The sequence below is a fragment of the Streptopelia decaocto genome (genome assembly GCF_964273445.1).
Source record: "Streptopelia decaocto genome assembly, chromosome: 21".
NCBI classification, from domain to species: Eukaryota; Metazoa; Chordata; class Aves; order Columbiformes; family Columbidae; genus Streptopelia; species Streptopelia decaocto.
In genome coordinates, this window is record NC_138676.1 from 5,913,200 (window position 1) to 5,917,033 (window position 3,834).

At 53.0% G+C, this 3,834-nt stretch overlaps 1 pseudogene across 1 annotated transcript; it reads left to right on the forward strand.

The window, feature by feature from the left end:
- Window positions 1–919: 919 nt before the first annotated feature.
- LOC309448588 (olfactory receptor 14J1-like) lies at window positions 920–1,852 on the forward strand (annotated as a pseudogene). The gene has a single exon. The product of its transcript is annotated as an olfactory receptor 14J1-like (transcript).
- Window positions 1,853–3,834: the final 1,982 nt, after the last annotated feature.

Here is a 3,834-nt window from a genome sequence, read left to right on the forward strand (position 1 = left end):
GAGGAGACATGGGAACAGAGAAACAGCTCCCGGCAGGAACAGCTCCAGGCAGTGGAGACCTGGGCAGGGGGAGAGAGGGACCTTCTGCCAAAAGTGCCATCACAGGGGGAACTTGAGCACCTCCCTGCCATCCCCTGCAGTGTTGATGTCTACCCCTTAGCAGTGCTGCCAGGCTCCTCTCCCACCCACCACGGCTTCTGTCCTCAGGTCTGTGGTGTCTTGAGCTGAGGCACTTCCTTGGCAGCCCAGCTGCCAAGAAGGAGAAGCTCCTGAGGGCCTGTCTGTGTGTCCCTTTTCTCTCTCAGCAGGAGCGCTGGGCCATGTCTCCTTGTCCACTCGGTGGCTCCGCTGCCTGTGTTCTTCCCTCAAACTCTCTGCAGTTGGGCTTTCAGCTGAAGATCAGATACTGATGCTGCAAGTCCTGCCTTGCAGATGTCTCTGTGGGAGCAAAGTCCCTAAGCCCATCATGCCCTGTGGGGCTCTGGAATGTGTGATGTGTGGGGCTGGGGAATGAGCCCATTCTGTTCCAGAACAGCTTTAGGACATCCCAGTGCTTCCCTGGCATGATATTGTGAATTATGATTATGATATAAGTAGATTATGATTATGTATAAACACAAGAACTCCCCCCCTCTCCCAGGTCCTGGTGCTGTAGGGCAGGACTGACTCCTTGGGAGCCCACGGGGAGAGGCCCTGATCCTCACAGTGCAGTCAGAAAGCACAAACCAACGCTCCAGCCAGAGAGGTGACCACAGGGGCTGCCAAAAAGGAGAGAACAATTTGCATTTCTGTATGCGGTGGCACAGGTGGGAGTGGAAGAGGGATGTTGGTTGAGGGGGGGAAGAGATTTTCTGGGAGACCTCTGTCCTGATTTGTCAACGTGCTCTCCTGTTTCCACAGTAATGACCATCAGCAGCAAATGTCCAACAGCAGCTCCATCACCCAGTTCCTCCTCCTGCCGTTCACAGACACACGGGAGCTGCAGCTCTTGCACTTCTGGCTCTTCCTGGGCATCTACCTGGCTGCCCTCCTGGGCAACGGCCTCATCATCACCACCATAGCCTGGGACCAGCACCTCCACACCCCCATGTACTTCTTCCTGCTCAACCTCGCCCTCCTCGACCTGGGCTCCATCTCCACCACTGTCCCCAAGTCCATGGCCAATTCCTTCTAGGACACCAGGAACATCTCCTACACAGGATGTGTCGCACATCTCTTTCTGTTTACCTTCTTGGTAGTAGCAGAATATTGTCTCCTCACAGTCATGTCCTACGACCGCTACGTTGCCATCTGCAAACCCCTGCACTACGGGACCCTCCTGGGCAGCAGAGCTTGTGTCCACATGGCAGCAGCTGCCTGGGCCACTGGGTTTCTCAATGCTCTGCTGCTCACGGCCAATACATTTTCAGTGCCCCTGTGCAAGGGCAATGCCCTGGGCCAGTTCTTCTGTGAAATCCCCCAGATCCTCAAGCTCTCCTGCTCACACTCCTACCTCAGGGAAGCTGTGTTTCTTGTTGTCAGCTTTTCTTTTGCTTTTGGTTGTTTTGTGTTCATTGTGGTGTCCTATGTGCAGATCTTGAGGGCCGTGCTGAGGATCCCCTCTGAGCAGGGACGGCACAAAGCCTTTTCCACCTGCCTCCCTCACCTGGCCGTGGTCTCCCTGTTCCTCACCACTGCCATGTTTGCTAAGCTGAAGCCCCCCTCCATCTCCTCCCCATCCCTGGACCTGGTTTTGTCCTTTCTGTACTCAGTGGTGCCTCCAGCAGTGAACCCCCTCATCTACAGCATGAGGAACCAGGAGCTCAAGGATGCTCTGAGGAAACAGATGACTGGATTTCTTCTGAAGCTATAAACTGTCTCTAACTTCTTCTACATAAGAGTTATAGTCTAACTCATTACAGGTTCATCCTGTGTGCAGTATTTTTTATTTCTCCTTGTGTTTGTTTATTATGAAAATATTTTAATTCCCTTTGTAATTCACTGCCTGCTTTTTTTTTTTCTCACTGAGTGGCTGTGTCAGTGAGGAATTCGTGCTCTCTGTGTTTAAGTAAAATAAAAGGATCTTCCACAATTTTTTTTTTTCTACTGACATTGTAACTCCAAGGCCTTTCTAGAGCTGCAGGGACAGTTCCTGTGATGGGAGGAGGGGAAACGTGTCCAACCTGGCAGCCCTGCCAGGGAGCACCAGCGCTTGTTCTTCCAGAGCTGTTCTGGTTCCACTCTCACACTCTCCTTCTCATCCCTTGTGTTGGTGCAAGGCCTGAGTGCTCTGGCAGCTTGGTCACCGTCCTGCTGTGTGTCAGTCCTGTGGGCGCAGGCAGGGACAGGCAATGGGCACTGCTGTGACAGAGCTGGCCTCACAACAGCCTTTCCAGATAGAAAGGTGATCTCCTCAGGGCAGTGCATGATGGTTTATGTCTTCAAGCATATGAGTACAAAAGTGTCCCACAGATTCAAACCCCAGTGTGCAGCTGAACAGTGTGTGTGCAGGGCTGGCACACAGCAGTGTCCTCTCACAGCCAGGCTCCTGCCAGAGACCTGCAGGACCAGCAGAGCAGGGGCTGGGCTGTGCCCCTGTGCACTGGACACCCCATGGAAGGAGCCCCAGGTCAATCACCATGGACTGGCCCCTCACAGCCACCATTTCCAGCACTGGCCTCTCACCCCAGCTCACAGAGCTTGCTCTACCCTCCACAGAGGGACCCTGAATGAGTAGGTCAGAAATCCATGTTTGCACTGTTCAGATGAGATGTGAGCATGCAGATCATGTATGTGAGGTGACATGAACCTGAGTAAGGAAAAATTCCATCAGCGATTCCTGGAGCTTCCATGAAGGCCTGTGGGACAGACAGTTTCTCGAGGTCACTTCATGTTGGGAGTAACAGCTCATGGGAAACCACCCACTGGGATCTTCATCCTTGAACTGAGGTCCCTTTGTCCATTCCTCATGGTGTGGGATATCTCAGGTGAGTGCAGAGCAGGTGACACACCACAGGGCTGAGGTGCATCCCATCCCTTTGAATGGCAACAGGAGGCCAGAGGGACACTGTGACTCCTGCCTCTGTGTGTAAAAGGCACAGACTCTGTCTCTGAACATCCCTGGGTGCATAAGGAGTCCATGAGGTCCAGTCACATGTGGGTGCTTGATGAAACCCTGACATTTCTGTGTGTGACTCCAGGAACAAACTCCACAGGCCCACTGAGATTCATCTCAGCTGCCTTGGACAGGCTCATTGCAAGTGCTCCAGTCTCCTACCTCACCCTTGCCCATGATTCTGGATTGTGCTCTCAAAAGTGCCATAGAAACCAGAGTGGTTCTGGGGTCCTTAGAAAATGCAGACCTCAAACCCATCTTCAAGAAGAGCACAAACAAGAACTTCCAACAGTCTTGGCTCACTGGGGAGGTCCCATATGATTGGAAATTGGCCAGTGTTACCCCAGTCCACAAAAAGGGCTGCAAAGCTGACCCTGGCAACTCCAGGCCTGTCAGCCTGAGCTCGGTGCCTGGCAGGGTTATGGAGCAGATCATCCTGAATGGAATCACACAGCACCTTCAGGATGGACAAGGGATCAGACCCAGCCAGCATGGGTTTAGGAGAGGCAGGTCCTGTCTGACCAACCTGATCTCCTTTTATGATCAGGTAACTCACCTGGTGGATGAGGGGAAAGCTGTGGATGTGGTCTATCTGGACTTCAGCAAAGACTTCGACACTGTCTCCCATAATATACTCCTGCAAAAGCTGGTAGCCCATGGCTTGGACAAGTGTACTCTACGCTGGGTTAAGAACTGGCTGGAGGGCCGGGCCCAGAGAGTGCTGGTGAATGGGGCTGCAT